The 25,052-nt window shown below is 37.2% G+C and overlaps 1 pseudogene; it reads left to right on the plus strand.

Annotated features, from left to right (window-relative positions):
• The first annotated feature begins 1,277 nt into the window (after nucleotides 1–1,277).
• LOC143411384 (WW domain binding protein 1-like) lies at nucleotides 1,278–2,437 on the plus strand (annotated as a pseudogene).
• The last annotated feature ends 22,615 nt before the right edge of the window (nucleotides 2,438–25,052 follow it).

The following is a 25,052-nucleotide window of genomic DNA, read 5'->3' on the forward strand; positions in this document are numbered from 1 at the left end:
TAATCTATGAAGTCCTTGGTGCATTTGTTGGCTAATAAAGTTGGGTATGGTTATTAATGATATTGGTTAGTTAACTACACTCTAGCAAGTCTCTATATATCTACGTAGATCTTCTGCAAGATGTTTTAGGGACAAAACCAGCTATTTCACTTAGCTGGGTTCCAAAATTATAGAATGTCTCTTCTTTGCTTTAATCTTGCTCTATTCTTAACCGTATTTCAAGACTATCAGGGTGACACATGCAAGCTGTTGATAGTTATGTTTTAATGTACACACAAACACAATCTGAATTTAAAAACACATTCCCTGAGTATACTGGGTTTTAGACGATAGTTACCTCTGTATTGAACAAAATCGTCTCCTTTCTAGGATGATGTTATAAGAGATTGAACCTTGATTCTCATGCCAGGTGAATCTACTGTTTCTGATATAATAGCAAAGTTTCTGATATGAGATACTTGTATTTGTCTTGTGTTTGAGGGGCTCAAATATGCAATTTCCAGGCTGTACTACCCCAGAAAGGAGTTGGAAATGAAGAACTGTTTATTTTGCACATGATTTTTTGTTTTTGTAAACTAAATGTATCTCCATCATCTCATTGCCAAAGCTCAACATAATGGAAGTAGTACAACAGATTGAGAATGGATTGGGGTGCAAAAACTATTTTCCATATATTCCTAGGACTACAGAATCATTTTAACAATTTTATATCACCCACACTCTAAAAGGAATGCATCCTAGGTGCTCAGAGACCAGGTAAATCTCAGCCCCGCTCTGAACAATGTGGATCAAGGGATCTAAGAGAGCGGCCCCAAATGGCTTTAGGAGGTCACAGACATTTATCCAAGTTTCTTGGGGTCAGGTCTGGTCTGTAAGAGGTCAGTATTCACACAAGATAGTTAGAGGAAAAAATCAGTGTTCACAAGGTGTGGAACTTTTCAAAAGAGGAAGGATGTTTTGCCCATCTGCCAGTGGACCACTCATATTTCCATGTGACCATTAAACCAGCATTTCACACCAAGGAGAACATTTTGAACAGACAATTCCCTTTATTGCTGCCTGGTGGAAATGTAACACTTAGATCTTCCAAGACCTACCAATTCCCTATCATACTAGAGAATCCTGCGCAGTGCCTTCCTGCCCCAGAAGGAGTGAGGGGCACTGAATGAGCATTTACTGAATGATCAAATAATTTATAAAACCCCGTGTACTGAAGGGAAGAAGGAAGAAGAGAGGGAGGAGGACGGAGGTTGCGGGGGAGCAGGAGTAGGATGGGGATGGAGAAAAGGCTCCCAGGTGGCATGGTGCTCTTGCTCCTCTATGTGAAACCTAGCCCCCTGTCAGTCAGGGCTGAACCCTCGCAGGATGAGGAAGCCTGTGTGGGTACCAACAATCAAAGCTACATGTGTGACCCAGGACACTCCTGTGGACAGTTTCAGAGCTGCTACTACTACTATGAATCTGGTGTAAGTCTTTGCCCAAGAGGTTCTTGGCATCCCAGGGTCCTGGTTACTGCCTCTGCTCATTGGGAAACCATGGGCTGGCCAGCCTTTTCTGATTCTCTTAGGGACAGTGTTGGGTGCTGGCTGGTGTGAACCATCATCATCTTCCTGAGCTTCTGCATCTGCCACCACCTTGGAGACGAGTACTGCCCTCAGGCCCAGCAGCAGCAACATGAAATCAACCTAATTGTCTACCAGGAAGCTCACAATTTCTCAGCACTGCCATTTTATTTCAGGTTTTTGCCAAAATATCTCCTTATGAGGAAGTGGTGAACTGACCTCCAGCTCCTCCCCCACCATGCAGTGCCTTCTAGCCACAGCAGCACAGCAGCTGCCTCCTCAGTGTGGCCCTGCAGGTGGCAGCTCTCTGGGTGCCAGTCCCACCAGGGGCTACCAGGGGCACGGAGCAGCCCCTTGTCTGGGCCCAGCAGAAGTAGCATGAGATCTCCCCCACCAGCATTGCTGATCCTGAGCACCTGATGTGTCAGCTGACCAAGCAGCCACCAAAGCCCCTGGAATGGAGCCCAGTGGCTCAGTGGCTGGCCTGGGGGAGTTAGACCCAGCGGCCTTCCTGGACAAGGATTTAGAATGTAAGGAGGAGCCATTTAAAGATTCCAGCTCTGAGCGTGGCAGTGTGCACTGCAAAGACAAGAGGCCTGGAAGACATGGCTGCTTCACAGGTGACTCAGACATTGAGGTGTGTGTCCAACCAGGGCTACAGTGATGGCAATCTCGAAGAGTTCAACACGATCATCGATGAAGCTCTAGCTGGGTCCCTGGATTTCTGTGACAGCTGCCATGTGAGGCCTCCTGGTGATGAAGAGAAAGGGCTCTACCAGCGCCTGAGGGTGCCCACCAGCCTGGCTGCCCGAGTGCCTGCTGCCATCAACACCATCAATAAGCAGGACCCTCCCAACTCCCAGAGAAGCAGCTAGAGTAGGCCCTCTGTGCACCTAGGAACTTGGCAAAGAACCAGAGTAAAGGAGACCCATGAGAGACCTATTAAGTGACTTTCAGAGGAAGTGGTGTGGCCATTTTTTTTTCCTTCTTCTCTCCTGCTTTTTCCTACATCTCCAAGTAGAGTTTGGGGTGCGGATGCCTCTCCCCAACAAAAGCACAGTGTTGTGGAGGCCTGAGAAGTTGGTCCCATGACTCATTCCTCCTCCCCACCCTATCCTCTTCTTCCCACCTTTTAAGTCATATGTCACCTACCTGCTTTGGTTAGAGAGATGTGTTTTAAAAGCCCCTAAAGAAGAGGACCGAGACTGTGCCCTGAGATGATTCTGGGTGATACAGTGGATTTATGAGAGAACTTTGTTGTGTCTCGGTCTAGGAGAGGCAACCCATCTTGGCCCTGGGCGAAGAAGGAAGCCCACAGAGGCCTGGGGATTGCAGCTGTGACTGCCAGTGTCTGAACAGCCATGACTGAGCTAATTCTGTGGGAGGATGAGAGCTGATGGAGAGGTTGGTAGGAGGCTTGTTGATCTCTCAAATTCCCGGTGACAAGAGCAATGTACCACTGTGCTTCCTGGAGGGGCCCCTTCCTTCCCAGCAGGCTCAGGTGTGGAAGAGTAGACTGCATTCTCTTTGGTTTTTTTTTTTTTTTCCTATTTAAAAACAAACAACAAAAGCCAGCTAGAAACAAGAGCCTTACCCGTGGGCTTGCAAGAATTCTCTTCTGGACAAGGGAATTTTGTGCTCTTTCCCAGGTTGGCCTTCTGAGAGTGTGGCTGCAGTTGAGCCACAAGGAAATATTTGTGTGTGGGCTTGGGGTGGGGTAGCTCTGAGCAGTAGGCTCTAAATCTGGGAACAGAGAGAAATGCAGCTTCCTGCATCTCTGCCCTTTGGTCTGTGCCCATTGGTGACCAGTGTTCTCATCCACCCCCAGCACACGGTCTGCAGGACTTGTTATCTCCTTGTACTCCATGAACAGATGGTCTGAGGAAGCTGTGGGTCTTTGGAAAGGCAGCTCCATAGCCTGGTTCTCACACAGTATTTTCTCTTTGATTCTAATAAGTCTTTTGTTGTTGTTGTTGTTGTTGTGTGTAATTGTTTGTTTTAAACTGACTACTTGGAAGAAATCCCTTGTTTGTCTGAGGTTCTCTATCCCATCCTTAGCCCATTGTGCGGGTGGGTGGGGGGCTCACTTTTCTGTAACCTATATATAGTCTTAGTGGCCCAGGTGGGAGGGTGGAGGCAGCCTCAGAAGGACCACAGGATCCTTATTACTATCATCTGGTTTTGGACAACAAGTTGACTTTTGTTAGGAAAAGTCTGAAAGGAGAAAGCAATCAGCTGAAACTAACATCCCCCATCCATCCTTGTTCATATGAAGAGTTTGGTTCTTCTCCCACTTTTGAATGATGATATTCAGACTAGGCATCGATGTTGTCATAGAAAAAGGAAAACACACACACACACACACACACACACACACACAAAGAGAGAGAGAGAGAGAGAGAGAGAGAAATCCAAGGCTGTGAGATGAATGAGTGATCTAGATTTCACAAAACCAAAATCCATGTTGAACAAAGTGAAGTCTGTATGCGATGACTTTGAACGACCTGTAGTGTCTGTTGTGTGTGAGCCCGTGCCCTGTGTGAAGATACTTTGAGTGACAGCTATCCTGCTCATCAACCATGCATCTGAAGTAAACATGTCCCTCTCAAGGTAATTTATTTCATGCATTTACTGTTTACCGAACAAATGTCTGACTGTGTACTCCAGTGTGTTTGGCAGCGTTGTTGATGGAGGCCCCCTGTGTTGCCTGAGATACTGTGCTCAAGGTAGAGGTTCCACTCTGCTCAGCACTGAAATCTGAACATTGCTCTGTGGACATCCAGAGGCCTGTGTTCTGTTCTCTAAATGGAAGCATGCTCTGAACCTGCTTGCCTCTGTCTGCTACCCCTTGCCTTTGGTCTCAGCCTCCACAGGGTGTCCACAACCACTTGGGAGAGAAGGCAAAAGTGGGATTCCAGACAGAAGCTTGATTGGCTCTCCAGTGACAAGCTTAGATTTGCTATGGCCCAGACATCAGCCTATTCCGAATCGCCAGGCATTGGCAGATGCCGCAATGCCACCATACTATCCTTCCTTTGCTGAGAAGAATGTGATATTTTGTTTCCGAAATCTCTGTCCTTGTCAAGTATGGGGAAAAGAGCGGAGATCTTCAATGTGAATATTTTTCCCCCTGAAATAGTATGCAACTTGTTTTGTGCTCAGTTAAATCCTCTTTGTATTGTATGTTCATCTTTGAGTGTGTATTTTTCCCCTCCGTCAGCATAGACGGATTTTAATTGTTAGAAATAGCTTTTCAGTTTGGGGCAAAATTTACATAGACTTTCCAGACGCAAGGAAAAGACAAAGTGAAATACAATTGAAAAGTTTTTGCCATCAGCCTCAGCCTCAGCCTCTGAGAAGCGTGGGTGGCTGGAGCAGTCAGGCTCCATGGCAGGGCTGGCTCAGCTGCTGTGCTGAGGTGGCAAAAACCAACGCCACTCTTTCTGACTGGTAATTTCTCCTCTTTGTTTGATTCCTCATCTGCATAGAGTCTCCCTTTCACTGGAGGCTTTTGAATCTGATGAAGAATGACATGAGAAAAGAGGGCATTTCAGGTTACAAAGTTGGATTTTTCTAGTGTGCTGATTTGTGGTGCCATGTAGATTTGATATTGGCTGAAAGTAACCATCAATCAATAGTCACGGTGAATCTTGAGGTCCCTGCTTTCAGGGCCAACCCAAAACTATTTTAGACGTGTTTTTGAACGTCTTTTACTTTGGGCTTTTAACTTTAGTAATATAAGAATGTGAAAAGTCTGTGCCAGAAAGTTCACATAGATTAAGGAAGAATTAAATGATCTGTTTGCTTAATTATATTTGGAGAGTAATTTTACCCTAAGGGTTTAAGAACATGGATTAGAGCCAGAGTTCACAGGATTTATGCTCTGCCTCTACCTCTCTTAAGCTCTGTTAACCTGACATTTAAATGCTCTTTAGTTCAGTTTCTATACTTACAAAATACATATAATAAAACGTAACTTCATGTAGTTAATCAAATATTTAGATTCAGTAAAGGAAAAGCATTAACCATACCTGATTCGCAATACACATTAATTATTCCTATTTAGTATGTTTGATTATCCTGATATACACTGTAGTGTAGGACTAAAGCATTTGAATTCAAGAACTTAATAACATTATTGACATTTTCATATAAAATATAACAGTCATTTCTTTTCTGTCAAACTTTGTTTTTCCTTTTTAGCACCGTATTTTGTCAAAAGTTGTAACCAGGGTTATAGAACACAGACCTGAGCTCTTCCTTTTAATTTGGATACTGAGAGATCTTATATTTCAAAATGTGTCTGCATTTCTGAGTCTTTCATCCATTGCTTTGCCAGCTGTGAGTAGGAGTCAGAGAAAATGACTACTAACTGTTTGAAATGTTCTTCATGAAGGACTTTGCTAGGAAGGAAAAGTTGGCCTCATTGAGGTGGTACAAGGCTTGAATTATAAGTGACCCTGGCTTACAAAAACACAGAGATGGAGGAATCACAGGAAATCTGAGTTCTACTCTCATGAAAAGTGTTTGTTATCAATAATCCGGATGAAATTAGGGAGTGATTTAAATATCAGGTAAATTCCACAAGATGCTTTTTTTGTATGGACGAAGGGTATATAAGCATTATCATTCAGATATCATTGGAGATGTAACTTCAAATTAATCTCTTAAAGATGAAAATTCAAGCAAATGTTTAGCAGATCAATAATAACAACCAAATTGAAAGTTATTGTTGATTTGGTTTAGCTATTGATGAATGCATCCTAGGAAATATTTACATCCGCAGTATGCACAGTAGTTCAACTTATTATGCATCCTACAGCTGGAGCCAAGTGTGACTGTACCCAAAAGATATCACAGGCAAGCAAATTTTAAAAGACCTAAAGGTAGAGATAGACCACAATAAAATAATAGTTAGGGACATTAACACCCCATTTTCAGTAATGGGCAGATCAACCAGACAGAAAATCAACAAAGAAATAGCAGAGTTAAATTACACACTAGATCAAATGGACCTAATAGAGCTTCACAGAACATTCCATCCACCAGCTAAAGAAGACACACTCTTCTCATCAGCACATGGAACATTCCCAGCACAGATTATACGACAGGACACAAAACAAGTCTCAACACATTTTTAAAGATTGTAAGTTTATGTGAAGTATCTGTTCTGACCGCAATGCAATAAAACTAGAAATCAAATACAAGAGAAACCTTGGAAACTACACAAAAACAGGAAAATGAAATAACTTGTTTTGGAACCACCAATGTATACAGGAAGAAATCAAGAAAGATTTTTTAAAATGTCTTGAAACAAATGAAAATGGAGGAAAAAAAAATACCAAAACCTATGGAATATAGCAAAAGCAACACCAAGAGAAAAAATTTATAGCAATGAACACCAATATCGAAAAATAAAAAGAGCTTATATAAACAACCTATCACTGCATGTCAAGGAACCGGAAAAAAAAAAATCAAGCCCAAAAATGGGAGAAGAAAGAAATAATAAAGAGCAAAGAAAAAGTAAATGAAATGGAGACTAACATAAACAAATGGAGACTAACATAAATGAGTAAAATAGATTAATGAAATAAAGAGCTGGATATCCGAAAACAAGCAAAATTGACAAAGCTGGACTAAAAAAGAGAAAAGACTCAAACAAACTCAGAGACGAAAAGGCAACATTACAACTGACAGCTCAGAAACACAAAGGGTTATTAGAGGTTATGGCACATAACCATGAGCCAACAAATTTGATAACCTAGTAGAAATGGTCATATTCTGAACACATTTACCTTACCAAGATAGAACCATGAAGAAATAGAAAACCTAAATAGATCAATAAAAAGTAAGAAGATTAAATCAATAATAAAATATCTCCCCAGAAAGAAACGCCAGAGAGCTTCACTGTTGAGTTTTACCAAACATTTGAATGACTAATATCAATTCTCCTATAGTTATCCCCCCTCAAAAAAAGAAAAAAAGAAAAGGAAAGAAGAAGGAATTCTTCCAAGAATATTAATTTTAATATTATTATTCGAGAGCAGCATTACCATGATAAGGACACAGCAAAATAGAGAAAACTACAGGCCAGTATCTTTCATGGACACAGAGACAAAAGTCTTCAAAAAATGTGATTAAAAACTAAATCCAATGGCACATTATAAAGATTATTCATCATGTTCCAAATAAATTTTCATCCTGGGAGAGTGGATCCTGGGGGGAAGAGAAGTAAGGAAGCTAAGAGAAGAAAATATTGCAAGGATGGTTCAATGCATGCAATAGCCCTTGGTGCAGAGTCGAGGTTCAGGCTGCCCAGTTTCTTTGGGCCTCTGGCAAGGGCAGCATGTCATGGCAGGGCTGTGTGGTTGAACAAATTTGCTCATCTCATGAACCAGAAAGCAGAAGAGCGATTCAGGAAGGGGTCAAAGTCTTATAACTCCCTTTGAAAGCATGACCCCCAGTGACTTGGCTCCTGCTTCTCAAAGCCCACAGTACCTCCCCAACAGCCCACTCTGGAACCCGCACCGTAGAACATGGACCTCAGGAGACATTATCTATATTTGACTACAGCATTCAATTAACAGACATATTTGGGACTTTGAAAGAGGGGATAAAGCAAATGTAAGGGAAAGTTAGAGGGTAGAAAGTATTTTAAAAGGAGGGAACTGATGTCTGACCTAAACATTTACAACTTTCCAATTCTTATCTTGGTCATGCATTGAAGCCTTCATTGTTTACTTAACAAACAGTTATACCAGTTATACAGCATTTAATTTGTGCAAAGTAGTGTTGCAAGAAGCTTTAAAAAAAATTTATTCCTTTACTTAATTGCTGCTATTACAGCACAGAGCTATGTTCCAAATTCTGGTTCCTAAATGTTGCCATATTCATTAGGCAAAATACTACCCCTCTAGGAAATCTTGTAGTTTGAAAGAATTGAGTAGTTTAAACCATGAGATGAAGCTATTATAAATTATAAACATCTAGAAATATCCGACTTCAAAAAACCCTTGCTTTTTCATTTATTTTTCATTACCTCATTCAATATTTAATGAGAACCTTCTGTATGTTAGGAGCGGTGTTACCACTGGGCTGTATTGCCAGAACCTCAGATTCCCTATACCTAACTCTGACCTTGTATTCCCTCTTGGCATTTCCTACCATGTGTCTCTCCCCATTTTAGAAAGACCTCTTCACAGTTCCCTATATCGACTTGCAATAAAAACACATTCAATCTATTCTGAATTCCTTACCTTGTGTGCAATACAATCTATTATGTGTATGTGGTCCAGATATTTCTTTAAGAGTTAAATTCTACCATTCTTTCACTCATACTGCATATCTCCAGCCATCTCAAATTCCTGCAGAGCATCTCAGCCTATGTCCTCTCTCTTCACTACTCCTGTCTTTGCATTAGCTCTTTCTCTATTTGCATAGTCCTTTCCTTTTGGTATTGCACTAGAGACTCCACCACTTCTTTTTTTTTCCCCCTGAACACATTTATTTCATTCAGTTTCACTATAGACAGATCTGAAACTGTATTTATTCAGTGTTTAAACACTGTATATAGGAGTGGGTTTAAAGAATAGGGCCAGCAACTGCTAGCATGTAGATGGGTGGGAGCAATAGGCAGGATCTTCATTATTTATAAAATTGCTCGAAATTTCTTAACTGAGCCAGTGACCACAAAGATGGTCCAAAGCCAAAGATCAGGACACAGATATTCAGGCACTTGACATTAGTCACATAGGTCCACTCATTCTTAAAGGCCAAATGTTGCATTCTAGAAGGAAACTTACTCTGCAGAGTTGGACACTATCTTCTCTTAACTCCCACAGTATTTTCTGCCTATGTTTATTTTCTCAGTGATATCATATTTTTACATGTTTGCAAGTTCCTAATTAGACTCTGAGCTTCTAAAGTTCACAAATCATATCATCTCCATGTTTCTTTTAGCAGCACTGTGGAAAGAAAATATCATCAAGAAAACAACAGAGATAAAAATCATAATAATAAACCCAATGAAAGAGGTTCAGATACTAAGGACATGAAAGTAGGTAGGAAGCCATACCCTTTTCTGGGGTAAGAAAACAGAATTCTTATTGGAAAAATTTCTCCAAATTAAACAATAGAATTATTTACACCTCATTTAAAATGACAATGCATTATGTAAAAATTTTTAAAAATCAGATTAAAAAATATGTAAGAATGCCTTGGAATATTCAGATAAAATAAGAAAATAATTAACAGTGAGTTGTTTTATGAATTTAAAAACTCATGAAGCTACAATAAAATAATGTGATACTAATGCACAAATAGATTAAGGAAACTGGAAGAAATTCAAAAATAAACTCATAATAAAAATTTGGTAAGGAGCATATCTAAAATGATTAAGGAACTGATAGATTATTCAGAGAATTCTGTTGGACCACTTGGCCACTTCTTTTGCAAAAAAAAAAAAAATAGTAAAACTGGATCCCTATTTGATGCTTTATTTTAAAATAAACAGCAGAACTATAAATATTTAAATAAAAATGAATTATTCTAAAAGCATCAAAAATTTTTTAAAAATTTTATTTCACTTTTGATTGACAGGAAGAATAAGTTCTGGTGTTCTGTTGCACAGCAGGGTGGGTATAGTCAACAAAAATATATTATATGTTTTATTTTCAAAAAGCCTTTGTAGTAGAAAAATCTTCTTCTAACTCATACGCCAAAAGTCATAAATTGAACCATATAAAGAAATATAATTTTTCTTTGCAAAAAATTTTCACAATATTAAAAGAAAGTGACAACTGTGGAAAATACTTGCAAAATATATGCCAGACAAATGTCATATTTCTTTAATACACAAAGAAGTCTCACAAATGAGAAATAAACAAACACTTGAACATTTCACAGAAAAAAAATTATATTAAGAATCCAGCCATGTAAGATACTAAAATTCACTAATTAAATATGCAAATTTAAATAACAATGAGACATTGTTTCTTCCTAGCATATCAGAAACACAAATATATTTTATCGTAGCCAGGGCTGACTAGGAGAAACAAGTAGTTTCAAATGTGTTGAAAATACAATGATTTCTTGAGAGCCAGAAATTTCACTTTCCACCCTCAGGAATTTATCTAACAGTTTTACCCTCATAGTCATCAAGGATATATATACAAAAGTGCTCACCAAGGACCAAATATAGAAACAACATAAATGTTCATCAATAGGAAAAAGTGTTAAGAATAACCATATGTTGTGCTATTTTGTAACTATGATTAGAAGCAGGTAGACTTAGCTACTTAAATGGAAAGCAGAGCCCAATACATTGGTTAATAAGAAAAGAAAATTGTCAACACGGATAATTGTGTAAATAAAAAAAAAATATATATATATATCTAATATATATATATATATATATATATATATATATATATATATATATATATATATAATGTTCACACATATTTTTCTGGGAAATTAGATATGAAACTCTTCCTATGGTTAAACATGGGTAATGAGAGCCAAGGAGGGAAGAGAGATGGCAAGAAGATGACACCGTCTAATCCAATTCTGCATTGTTTGAATCATTTTTCATAAACCTAACCAATTATTTTTACTAGATTTTAATCTTTTCCCTTAAAATGGCAACTCTTCTTTCTAACCTCTGAACTTTATTTTTAGTTGTTATGTTTAGTTTACAGACAGAAGAATCTATTTTGATATATTTATACAAGCATGGAATACATCTTATTCTAATTAGGATTCCAGTCTTATGGATGTACACAATATTGAGTTTCACTGGTGTATTCATATATGAACATGGGAAAATTATGCCAGATTCATTCCACTGTCTTTCCTACTCCCTTCCCTTCATTCCACTTTGTCTAATCCACTGAACTTCTATTCTTCCCCTTGCCCTTGTTGTAAGTTAGCATCCACATATCAGAAAGAACATTTAGCCTTTGGTTCTTTTGGGATTGGCTTATTTCACTTAGCATGATAATCTCCAAATCCACCATTCACCAGCAAATGTCTTAAAGCTATTTTTCTTTATGTCTGAGATTTCCATTGTGTACATATGCCACATTCATCTATTGAAGGGCACCAAGTTTTTGTGAATTGTGTTGCTACAAATATTGGTGTGGCTACATTACTCTAGTATGCTGATTTTAAGTCCTTTGGATGTATACTGGGGAGTGGGATAACTGGGTGAAATGGTGATTTCATTTCCTAGTTTTTTGATAATTTCTGTATTTTAGACTGAGACAGTTACCCAGGAATAATTTGTTTGTTCTAATACATCACGTGTCTTCTAATGAATGGTGGATTCATAAATCCAAATATTCATGCTCACTGATGTGACAAAACCCTTTGGGGGTTCATTTTGAAACTTATAGTTTGCTCTGATGGTAATATTGAAATCTGCCTGTGTGTGTTACAATGAGGACTTTTGGTGCAACCAAGGACTGTAGTTGCTGGAGTGAGGGGTAGAAGCCTCCACCAGGAGTGGCAGCATGCACGCAGGGAAGGACCCATTTATTTTGGCTTTGTGTGCATCATACTGTTTTCTTAGCCTTCCTCTAGGTTTAAAAAGAAAAGTAGAGTTAGTAGCATGATCATTCTCTCTGCAGCTCCTGGTTCAATAAGAAGGGGGAAGCTTATCATTCTTTGTGGTCTAATTGCTTAACATGGAAGCTTGGCTCTAAGCAGTATAATTACAGGTGCAACTAATTAGGTGAGTGACTTGTGATTATTATGTTTAGTTGGAACTTTGGACAGTGTGAGGCTAACAAACATAAACAAAAATAGGCAAAAAAAAAAATCTCAAGGAGGATATTCTTTCTGTTGTCTTTTTATTTTCGAGAAACAGTTGTTTCCAGGATTTCAGTCAACTCCACTTACATCAAAAAAAAAAAAAAAAAAAAAAAAAAAAAATAGAGCTCATCATCCAAACTCCTCAGGGAGAAGAATAGGGTAAATACAGATAATTTCCAGCTATGTCTTCTACTTTGAGTTCCACGTCATTAACTAGATAATAATTTTCCCAAGTAGTGGCAATTTTTTAAAATGTGATAATTTCTCAAAGCTGAAGTTAGCAATAACATTGGAACAAACAGCCTTGTGTGATGTGAAAGCTGAAAATATTTTGTTGGCTGCTACACTTTTGCTTATTGATGATAAAACAATAGGGCACAGAGAACATAACATTGCAACTTATAATATCCAATGTTTCCAATCAAGTTAGAAAAACAACAACAACAACAAAAATGTAGTTAAAAGTAAAAATTCAGCTATTTAAAAACAAACAGAAAAATATTTAACTATTTTCCCAAACACTTAACACAGTGATTCATCACAGTCCCTGAGTGCTATAGGAATTCAACTCAATATATTTAATAGGAAACCTTACTTTTTTCTAGAAAAGTATATATTATCCCCCACCCTGCAAATTGCAGTTTACCAACATTTTAATGGGGAAATGCCATGAGTTCATCTTTTATGTAACTTCAATGTAATACCATTAAAGGGTATCTTAAATATTAAAAACAGAAGGAATTTTAATATAAGAGCAGGAAGAATCTATTCTCTTTTCAAATGGAATTTAGGAATTTTGTGAAGATTGAATTTTAATTTTATTTAAAAATAAATAATAGAACTGGGGGTGTAGTTCAGGGGCAAAATGTTTGTCTGGCATGTGTGAGGCCCTGGTTTTAATTCCCCAAACTAGGGGAAAAAAATCATGCTCCCTGAAAATAATTCGAAGAATATAAAAAAGTTATAGGGTAAAAGTGAGAATATTGCTTGACCCACTTCTATCATACTTTCCAGAATTCAGCTTAGTTACTATATTATTAACTATCTTTCCAGAGATCAGTTTTAAGTTTTTCTCTATTTTGCTTGGTTTCAAGAGAATTTACAGTTGTTTGTTAAAGCATTTTTATAAAGACTGGTTTCAAATCCTTGTCAGATAATTCCATTAGCCTATTCGTCTTAGTTTTGAAATCAGTTGATTGTCTTTCCTTGGTATGATGGATTACTTTTAATTACATCATGTACATTTTGTTAATTATATTGGGAGATTCTGAGTTATATTTAAATCTTCTATTTTAATAGGCAGTCTCCTTAGCTGAGCATGGTGGGTAATCTCAGTGGCTTGGTAGGCTGAGGCAGGAGGATCCCAAATTCAAAGTCAGCCTCAGGAACTTAGCAAGGCCCTAAGCAAATTAGCAAGACCCTGTTTCAAACTAAAATAAATAAATAAATGAAATTTAAAAAGGAGACTGTGGAGATTGTTCAATGGTTAAGTACCCTGGGTCCAATCCTCAGTACCAAAAAAAATTTAAAAGTAGGCAGTTATCTGCTTAGGTTTAGCACACATCTCTAGGTTCATTTTGGGGCTTATGGTTCTAGTGACAATTCAGTTTTTTCAAAAATATACATCTCAATAGTTTTTATGATAATCACTGTTTTATCCAGTCATTCTCATGTCAGTTTTAGTGCACTTGACACAAATTACAAATAGAACCCCTGTACCCTTTGAAAATCACCTCTTTATCTCCTTATCACCCAGCCCTGAGCAACCATTAGTCTACTTTTGATGCCTGTTTTCCTGTTCAGTCTTTTACATGAATGAATTCTTTTGCAACTGGCTTCTTTCACATAGCATGACGATTCTGAATGCTCTTCCAAGTATGACTATACCATATTTTGTTTATGTTTTCATTATTTGGTGGACATTTGGGTTGTTTCCACAACTGGTTCTTGTGAATGTTGCTGCTACAAATATTTGCATACAAGTTTTTGTTTGAACACCTGTCCTTGATTCTTTGGGCATATATCTAGGAGTGAAATTTCTGGGTTTTGTAATAATTCCATGTTTAATTTTGGAAGAACCACCAAACTGTTTTTCATATTGGTTACACCATTTTATAACCCTAATAGCAAATGTAGGGACTCCAATTTGGCCACAACCTCACCAACACTTGTTATTTTCTATTTTTTGTCTGTTTGTTTTTTAAACAATTTAACCATTTTAGATTTCATGATGCTATTTTTGTCTTTAGCTTATCTGGGGCCACTGGAGATCTCACTGACTGGTGCTGAGGAAGAGGAAGGAGTCTTTCTAAACTGGGCTACCTGGTGGCTCTAGGTGGGGAAGGGCGACCCTCTCACCTCTATGAAAAATAAATACTTCAGAAGTACTTCGATGTAGTTAAATCTCCTTTGCCATTACTGCCCACTCACTTGGTGTCTTGTTGAGAAATGAAAAATCTGTAGGGACAAAGAGGCTTCCCGATCCAGCCTGCTTGTCGGTGCCTCCCCTTGCTGGTGCAGCCTGACTGGCCAGCGTCTTCATGCAGGGAGCAGAGGCTCAGGTCTGATGCAGAAGATTCTCATTTCCCACGTTGCTTATTTACAGCCTGGGTCATGATGGTTCACCCTTAAATGTATTGCCTTGCTTGTCTGGTATTGCCAAACAGGACTCCTCTTTGATTTAGGGGAGGAATAAGCCTACGTGGGCTGCCTCTATTGCTAGATTGGGAATTTGACATGCCAGGGCTGGGTAGCCTTTTTTTTTTTTTTGCCATATCAGAGTTCTCATAGTGGACTCCTTGCCACTTTGTTTTTGTTCTTGTCCCAGAATGACTACCCAGTTTGCTTTCTTCATTCCACATTTCAGCATTCCCTTTATTTGCTTCCTATATTGTTTCCGTGGTTTATAGTTGTACTCAGCAAGGGAGAGCTGGGAGAAGTGAATCTGTACCCTAATGATCTTAATGTGTATGTCTCCTCCACCAAATTCTAGGTGCTGAAGCACAGGCATCACATTTTATTTGGAGTCTGCAGTGGCTAATTCGATTTTGGACACAAAGGAGGCACTTACTAAATCATTGTGGGTTTTTGTTGTTGTTGTTTTGTTATTGTTGTTGTTTTAGTACCAGGTATTGAACTCAGGGGCACTCAACCACTAAGCCACACCACAGCCCTAGTCTGTATTTTATTTAGAGACAGGGTCTCACTGAGTTGCTAAGTGCCCCCACCATTGTTGAGGCTGGCTTTGAACTCACAATCCTCATATCTCAGCATCCCAAAATGTTGGGATTACAGGCATGTGCCACCACACCCGGCTACTAAATAATTATTGATGAATTAATACACAAAATTTGCTGTAAGTATATTTTACTACAGTGAACAGGAGAATTCTGTGCTATGTTACTTAACAGTAAAAATAAAGCCAGATTAGTTCTCTGCTCAATGATGTAAAGATGTTTGACTTTTTTCTTTGTTCTGATAGCTGCCCTCACATCTGTCCTGTGATGTTTTCTGCCTTGCATGTAACTAAGAAGTGTCAGGGAAGGATATCAGCAATTCTTCATGCTGCCATGTCATAGGTATCAGAGAACATCTGAATGCACAAAAAAATTTTCTCTAGGGATTTTATAAAATGGTCTATATACACTTATGCTGCTTAAGGTTTCTTTTTAGAAGACCAAACAAGAAATTTTGCTTCTGTCATAATAGGTATGTCTATGAAACAACAGGCATTCCGGATTTGTTAAAGGTTTATAATCTCTCTCTCTCTCTCTCTCTCTCTCTCTCTCTCTCTCTCTCTCTCTCTCTCTCTGTCGCTTATTTATTTCAATGGCTTAATGGAATTTGGAGACAAAAAATTTAAAAATCTACCTTAAGGTTGTTTAATAGTAGTGATGTTGCCTCTCTGTTTAAGAGTCTCTCCTTGTGTAAAGACTGAGCTGGCCACATTAATTTTATGACCAATATACTTTAAAAATCTCCGTTTGTAGATGTAGAAATTGCAAATTAAAGAAATTTCTCCACTTGCAGTTAATGAAATAAGGATGCCATCTCAGGACTGTCTGACTCCAAAGCCATCACTTGGTTGGTAATAAGCCTTTTGTAAAACAAACAACTTCAAAAGGAAAACAGGAAAATGTAAACCTTGACAAAATAGGATTTTATGAAAAAAAATTTCTTCATATCCCCAAATGTCAGAACAACAGCTTAGTTAATATTATAGGATGCTTTGCTGTGTGATAATAGTAATGCCTTTTAACAAAATAATGTATTGCTATTAGCTCCTTGAACTATAATGAAGAACAGTTTCCAAAGGCAATGCTGTCTTCTACTACAGTGACATCCACCCTGCCCCCTACTGTGTTATTTTCTTTCCTTCAAGCTAACACAAGCATTCAACAAAATGAGGAAATAGTGGAGGGCACAGCTGAATCAAATTTTGAAACAAACAGCCAAAGATAAGTGTGTCACATGAGAACAGCTCTTAATTGTTCTGTGATAATTCACTCAAAATATAATGATGTTGTTAGAAAGAATGAACTAGTTTCTTGCGGATTAAGAGAAAATCATTTGTAGAAGATGAAAGGGCATCTAGCATTTGAATAGACAGAGAAAAGAACTGCAAGAACATGAAATTACTTTTTCGCCTGATAAGACATTTATCTGTGTTTCTCTATCCTCATGCTAAATGAGGTCTAGAAGATAGAGTCCTTTGAAAGCATAAATGGTATTAGGTTGGAATTCTGTTCCAGCCACTCAGAAGACAGACATAAATAAGCACTGCAGTGATGCTGATTGCTAATGAAGTGACTTCTTTTGCAAAAATCATCTTCACTAGCTACCCTGCCCCTGAAAATAATAATAAAACTGCCCAGGGCTTCTTACCAAAAGCAAAGGCTGCATTCTACATATACAAGGAAATAAGATGTGCAAGTAGCCTTCATTCACTGAGAGAATTTGGAATACATTAGCTCAAATCATGCTTCTAGTGTTCACACAGATTTCAGAGCAGATGGTCATGGCAATTTGCCTTTGAAGTTGTCTAAAATCTTATCAATTCACTCACTTTTCGGAATAATTCACCCTCCTGTTAAAGGGAGTCTAACACTGTAAAATGCATTCTGCACTGAACTCATCATGCTACTTCCCCAGTCTGTGACTGGCAGCACCCTTGGGTTATAGTCCTCAGTACATTTCTATGGTGATCCCTCCAGTCCTGTCTTTCTAAGCTGATGTGTTTGATGGGAAGGGGAAGAAACTGAGGTCTTTGCATGAGAAAGCACAAGTGGGCTTCTAAGTATTTTTAAGGTTAATAATGAAAGGTCTTGGAGCTTTTTGTAATAAAAAAGGCTGGGGGAGGAGTAGATTTCCTTTCAATGGGATTTGCCTTAGAAAAACACAGGATGGAAGATTGAAAGCAGAGGAGTTAGACTCTAAGCAGTGTGGCAGATAACTGAATCCAAAGGAACCACGTTTGGACACAAGCAAATCATTCCTGACTAAAATGATAAACACATTCTTGATCTCTTGAGAAAATTAGAAACAAGAACAGTGAAGAGTGAGGGGAACAACATACATAAAAGCTGAAGCTACTTTGGAGTCCATTGGCTGAACCCATGGAATCAGGAAATTAGACATTGAGACCAATGTCAGGGAGTGAAGGTAGTCCTGGCATTTCTGATATGAACAGGAAATCCTCAAAGGAGACTCAGATAACATTGGGGAGGAATAAGCGTGCATTCTTTTTGAAAGAAAGCATTGTGATTTTATTCATTCAGGAGTCCATGGAATAAGTTTGACTAAATATAAATGGAGTTTAATAATTATGTAAAATTCAAAAACAAAATAACAAAAGCTACAATACTTCAGATATTGGCATCATAAGATTAAAATTATAGAGTAACCATGTCTGAAATGTCTAAGAAGTAATATACACATGCAAATGCTCAAGGAAAACGGAAAAAAGGATTATTAAAATAATCTGTAGCTTTGTTTCTGGCAATTCCTAGGTGATTTGGGTTGATTATTGAAAAAGGAGCAAAGCAAAGCTGCAGGTGTGTGTGTGTGTGTGTGTGTGTGTGTGTGTACGTGTGTGTGTTGGAATGTGTGGGGTTTGTGGTGTGACGTGTGTTTTTGTGTATGAGCTTATAGAATGAGTGAAATAAATAAATAAATAAAAATAAACAAAACAAGACCTGGGCCAAGATCAAGATGAAACATGAAGCCACCAAAAGTGGGAAAATATATGCCAATAAATAGTAATATAATACACAAAAATCTGGTACTGCTCTCAGAAGTCATTAGTAGACAGACGAAAGGAAAACACTCAGAATGCTAAAAATTCATTTCTCCAAGCCTGGGGTCTAAACATGTCCCAAAATTCATGTGCTGAAACTTAATTCCCATAGTGATGGTGTTGAGAAGAGGGGCCTTTTGGGCAGTGATTAAGTCGTGAGGAGTTCACACTCATGAACAGATTAGTGCCTTATAAAAAGGCTAAAGGGAGCTAGCATGGACCTTTTCCCTTTAGTCTCTTCTGCTATGAGAGACCCCAGCATTTGTTTTCTCTGCAGGAAGTAGGAAGGGGCTGCCATGTTGGATGCAGAGATGAGGCCTTCACCAGACACCAGACTTGCTGGTTCCTTAATTTTGGACTTTTAGCTTCTAGAACTGTGAGATATAAATTTCTATTCTTCATGAATTACCCAGTCTCAGGAATGGTATTATATCAAATGGACAAAGAAAGCTAGGAAGATATAACAATAAATAATTAGCATGAACCTAATAATGTGAGCTCAACCAAACATTGATAGAAATGGAATGAGAAATAAGCAAATTTAAAGTGATTTTTGGTATATTTTAACACAATTCTTTTTTATTTTATTTTATTTTTTATTGATTTTTTTTTAAAAAAAATAAATGACAGTGGAATGCATTACAATTCTTTTTACACATATAGAGCACAGTTTTTCATATTTCTAGTTGTATATGAAGTATGGTGACACCAATTCGTGTCTTCATACATGTACTTTGGATAATGATGTCTATCACATTCTACCATCCTTGCTAACCCCCTGCCCCCTTCCATTCCCTCCCACCCCTCTGCCCTATCTAGAGTGCATCTATTCCTCCCATGCTCCCCCTCCCTACCCCACTATGAATCAGACTCCTTATATCAGTGAAAACATTTAGCATTTGTTTTTTGGGGATTGACTAACTTCACTTAGCATTATATTCTCCAATGTCATCCATTTACCTGCAAATGCCATGATTTTATTATCTTTTAATGCTGAGTAGTATTCCATTGTGTATATATGCTACATTATTTTATCCATTCATCTACTGAAGGGCATCTAGGTTGGCTCCACAGTTTAGCTATTGTGAATTGTGCTGCTATAAACATTGATGTGGCTATGTCCCTGTAGTATGCTGATTTTAAGTCTTTTGGGTATAGACCAAGGAGAGGGATAGCTGGGTCAAATGGTTGTTCCATTTCCAGATTTCCAAGGAATCTCCATACTGCTTTCCATATTGGCTGCACCAATTTGCAGCCCCACCAGCAATATATGAGTGCACCTTTTCCCCACATCCTCGCCAACACTTATTGTTTGTCTTCATAATAGCTGTCATTCTGACTGGAGTGAGGTGATATCTTAGAGTAGTTTTGATTTGCATTTCTCTAATTGCTAGAGATGATGAACATTTTTTCATATATTTATGATTGATTGTATATCCTCTTCTAAGAAGTGTCTGTTCAGGTCCCTGGCCCATTTATTGATTGAGTTATTTGGGGTTTTTTTGGTGGATAGCTTTTTGAGTTCTTTATATACCCTAGAGATTAGTGCTCTATCTGATGTGTGAGGGGTAAAAATTTGCTCCCAGAATATAGGCTGTCTGTTCACCTCACAGATTGTTTCTTTTGCTAAGAAGAAACTTTTTAGTTTGAATCCATCCCACTTATTGATCCTTGGTTTTAATTCTTGTGCTGTAAGAGTCTTATTAAGGAAGTTGGAGACTAATCCCACATGATGAAGATTAGGGCCTACTTTTTCTTCTGTTAGATGCAGAGTCTCTGGTTTAATTCCTGGTCCTTGATCCACTTTGAGTTGAGTTTTTCTAACACAATTCTTTCAGTAATTAATTAATTAGAGAAAAACTAAATGAAAAATAAAAAATTAAACTACTAATCAACAGACTTGGCCTCTTCCCACATACATACATCCCTCCCACCAAATAACTATAGGACATGTTTTTTAAAGGATAAATGGAACAGTTAAAAAATGTACCATATGCTACCTCACAAATCATATCCCAATAAATATCAAAGAATTAAATTGATTTACTTTGTATTTTCTAATCACACTATAATTTACCAACAAATCTGAAGTCAAAAGAATCTTTCTGGAAAGTTCCATATATTGAAAGCTAAGAAATATGGTCATATGAAAAAATCATAATGGTAAAAATAGTTTTATTCAATTAGAGATAATACGCCACTTTCCAAAAACTTTCATGTTTCTGTTAAAATATGCTTAGAGAAAAAACACACATCCTTAAAAACACATATGTTAGTTTGAAAAAAAGGCTAAAATCAATCATTCCTCCATTTCAGGAATTTATAAAAAAAATGGTAAATCAAACCAAGTGAAAATGAAAGAAAAGAAATATTATAGTGTTATAAGTACAGAAATACTAAAAAATTAACAAAACTGGTGAATATTTGATGAGACCAATTAAGAAAGAAGAAAACCACAAATAATCAATATCAGGACTTAAAAAGGGAAAATTAAACCAGGCTATAAAAGCCTAATGAGAAGTTGGGACAATAACAATCCAAGGTATTTAATAAAAGATACATGCCTGAAAGATACAACTTATCACTACTTATACAAGCATAGAAAATCTTTATAATTCCATACTTTCAAATATTTATAAGATTTATAATTTTTCCCAAAAGAAAATGATTGTCTAGTTCAGATGCTTCTACCATGACTGACTCATATTAAACCTTAAAGTATGAAATGACAATTCTGCTTTTCCTAAAAACCAAAGACAGGGGGAAGACACCTCCAAATGACACTCAGAATGTGAAACAACTAAATATATTTTTTTAAAGAAATATTAATAATCAAAATAAACATTTAGTGTGTGGTTTAGGTAATGCACAAAACATAATTGAGGAAAGAATTAATAAAATGGAAGATATATGTGAGGAAATTATCTAGGCTGCAATAAAGAAAACTGAAAAGGTAACCAGAGGCACAGAGGATTGAACGGACAGCTTAAGAATTCTATTACTGGGGCTGGGGATGTGGCTCAAGCGGTAGCACGCTCATCTGGCATGCGTGTGGCCCGGGTTCGATCCTCAGCACCACATACAAACAAAGATGTTGTGTCCGCCGAGAACTGGAAAATAAAAATATTAAAATTCTCTCTCACTCTTTATTTGAAAAAAAAAAAGAATCCTATTACTGTCCCATAAAGAAAAATAAAATGAAAAATTACAATGTTTAAAGGAATAATGGCTGATAATTTTCTAAAACAAATGTAAGGTTCAGATTCAAAGACACAAAGAGCACCACATATTCAAAGCAGGACAGTTAAAAATGAAATCTAGACTTAGTAAATCCATAGAATAGTTGGAGGAAAAAAAATGCAGCCAGAAGGGAAATACAAACTACCTACAAAGAGCATCACTTTAAAAGTCAGAACTTTTTAAACAAATACTTGTAAGTCAAATGAACAGAATGAAACTTTCAAATAGTTATTTTCTTATAACTGGGTTGAAATAAATGTGGTTTCAGATAAAGAAGACTTGAGATTTACCCCTAATCAAATTCATTAAAGAAATGTCTAAATTTTTTTTTTCTTCAAGAAGAAGGAAAAAAAACCTTACAGGAAAGATGTAACAAAAGTGAAGAAAAAAGAGATTGGTAAATGTATAAATTAGGTATCTATTGCTGAGTATCACATCAACTTAAAACTTAATAGCTTAAAATGATAATGGCCATTATTTGCCTCTATTAGTTTTTATGAATCAGAAATTTAGAAGCAGTTTGGATGGGTGGTTCTGGGTTGGAGTCTCCCATGAGGTTGTAGTCATGTGTGAGCTAGGATTATAGTCATATAAAGGTGTGAATATTGGCAAAGGATCCGTTTCCAAGGTGGCACCCTCACATGGCTTGGAAGCAGATGCTGGTTGTGACTTCCCTAAGAGTGTCTTCATACCATGGTACCAGATTCTCCCAGAATGAGTGATATGAGATATCAAGGTAGAAATTAAAATGCTGTTATAACTTGTTCTTGGCAGTCATATCCCAGGACTTATGCTGCATGTAAATTTCTGGAAAATATAAAACTAACAACATCTTAAAAATATATGTAACTTTATTAATATCAAAATACACAGTAGACAAGACAAGTAGTTGTAAATGTAAGAGAAACCTTCCTAGGTCTTTTTTTAAATGTTTATTCAATGCAAAAATGTTATTCCCTATTAGAGAAAAATCACAATGGATTTTATTTTGAATCCAGCCAAGCAGATCCTAACATTCATTTGACAAGGCAAAAGCAGAAAAATAATTCAGAATTTTCCTGAAGAAGGAAAAAAATGAATGATCATACCCTTGTACATTCAAAGACCCATTCTAAACCCACGGTATTGCTGGGAAGGAAGAAAAATGTTGTCCAATTAGCTCTAATAGAGAGGTCAGAAGCAACCCATGAATATCTAGAAATAATATATGACACATGGTATTGTAAACCACCAGGGAAGGAATAGACTCCATGATAAATGGAGCCAGGACATTTGTTTATTCCTATTCGAAAAAAATAAATTATATTCCTACTTCCTATTGGATACTAAAATAAAATAAGATAGATTAATGACTCATATATATAAAAGGCAAAGTTTTAAATATTTGAATAAAATATTTCAGTGGATTTTTCTTTCTTTGGAGTAGGGAAGAATTCGAACAGCAAAGGCAAAGGACAGGAAATAATAGAAAGGAAAATACTGATAAATTATATTGTATAAAATATAATACCTGTTCATTAAAACATCACAGAAGCAAAACATGTAGCAAAATTAGGAGAAGATATTTGCACTGTACATAACAGATTGATTGTGTTCCTTCTCAGAGTAAAGATCTGAACTGATTGGGAAAAGTAGACTGTGTATGATACCAAGTATGATGAAGATGCAAATCAAGAGCGCTCCTGACGCTCCGCCTGTTCATCTGAGGTACACTTCTAAAGGAAATATTTCTCCTGGAACCTTGGAGGAAAGTGTAAAACCACGAAAAATATCCAAAAATATTTTGGGTAGGAGCACAAGAATACGTGCTTACTAGTATGGACTGATTTGTCTTCTCAGAAATTCTCATTCTGAAGTCCAGACTTCAGAAATGTGACTGTTGGGTAGGTCTAGGGAGGGTAAAGTCTTTAAAGAAGAAATTCTTTTAAAATGGGGCCTTTAGCTTGTGTCCAGATTCAATCTGGCCTGTGTTCTTTTAAGAAAAGGAGATTACAACACAGGAGAGACACTGGAGATGCCTGCACCCGGAGGAAGGCCATGTGAGCACACCATAAGAAGGTGGCAACCTGCAAGTCCAGGAGAGAGGACTCAGGAGAAATCAGATACGTTGACACCTCGATCTCAGATGGCCAGCTCCCTGAACCATGCAAATTTAATTTCTATTGATTAAGCTACCCAGTCTGTAATATTTTGTTAGGGCAATCCTAGCATATTAATAATTAATACACTGACCCTGTTTAAAATAGATTAAAAAAATAAAATAAAATTCAACTGTCCAGCTTCAGGAAAATAGATGTTGAAATGTGGCTTGTTAATATAATTCAGTATCACACTGGGGTGATTTTAGATAAATTACAGCTACACCCACTCATGTGGGTGAATTTTTAAAATATAACATTGAGAAAACAAGCAACTTGAAAGTACATTTTAACTAAAAATGGTCTTAACTTTTTTCTCTTCAGCTTGATGAAGCTTTGGAAAGGTTTGTTTTCAAATATAGGCCCTGACCTACCTTTACTTAAAATATTTACTTTAGAAAACTTGCAATTGTAAATTCTTTCTCAAGCAGCTTGACATTTGGATCTTCTCCCAGTCTCTTACCAGTTTTATAAGACTTTCTTAGGACATTTCATCCTTGTGAACTCTAATCATCAAGAAAGATAAAGTCCTTATCTTTCATTCTGGTGGGGGGTAGGAACCTTCCACCCACCCCCAGTTTGTATCAACTTGCAAACAAAGGCCTAATTACATTTTCTAATCTCCCTTCTAATAGCCCTCACAACTTTTCTGTTAGCTCATTCCAATGTTTAAAACCTCACCTGCATTTTGCTTTAATAGAGTTCATTCTGTCTTCCAACTTGCAAGAGTCTTGATCTTACTGTAGTAGAATTGCACAAACTCTTATATGATTATTTTAACTTGTCTGGTAGCATAAAGTAATTCTAAGAAGCTTAAGTCAAAATAAGAACTTAGGGATTCCTATATATCAGGAATTCATGTATGATGTGAGGTGACATATTCATATATGCCAGATGTTTCATGTTCATAGGTTTCAGAGGTGTCAACGGAATCAGCTTGCTCCATGGCTTTGGGCCTGCAGAACTTGAGGGCTAAAGGGCCTGACTGGGGAAAGCTCATAGCAG

This window comes from Callospermophilus lateralis, chromosome 12 (genome assembly GCF_048772815.1).
Source record: "Callospermophilus lateralis isolate mCalLat2 chromosome 12, mCalLat2.hap1, whole genome shotgun sequence".
Taxonomy (NCBI): Eukaryota; Metazoa; Chordata; class Mammalia; order Rodentia; family Sciuridae; genus Callospermophilus; species Callospermophilus lateralis.